Raw genomic sequence first — 439 nt, forward strand, 5'->3', positions numbered from 1 at the left:
ATATATATATATATATATATATATATGCATGTATGCATGTATGTATATTTCTAGGTCAGTACACCAATGCATTCATCTTAGCACACACACACAGATGCATACACACACACACATACAGATGCACACATACACATGCATCTGCACACTTGAAGGTCAGTTGCTATTATATGACAACAGTGGTGGTGGCGGTGGAGGTGGTAGCGGCAGCACCGGTGGTGTCAGCGGTGATGGTTTGTGCATGGCTGCATATGTGTGTGTGTTTTCCTCTGTGTGTGTATGTGTGTGTGTATCTAAAAATACAAATGTATATATAGATGAATATTATATATATATATATACATATATATATGTATATATTTATATATGCATATGCATACATAACATACATGTTTACATATATATATATATATATATATATATATATATATATATATATATA

The 439-nt window shown here is 31.7% G+C and overlaps 1 protein-coding gene across 4 annotated transcripts in view; it reads right to left on the minus strand.

The window, feature by feature from the left end:
- LOC106869733 (zinc transporter ZIP11) overlaps positions 1-439 on the minus strand; it is a 172,182-nt gene that overhangs the window by 19,403 nt on the left and 152,340 nt on the right. The window lies entirely within an intron of this gene.

The sequence above is a fragment of the Octopus bimaculoides genome, chromosome 2, assembly GCF_001194135.2.
Source record: "Octopus bimaculoides isolate UCB-OBI-ISO-001 chromosome 2, ASM119413v2, whole genome shotgun sequence".
In the NCBI taxonomy this organism is placed as follows: Eukaryota; Metazoa; Mollusca; class Cephalopoda; order Octopoda; family Octopodidae; genus Octopus; species Octopus bimaculoides.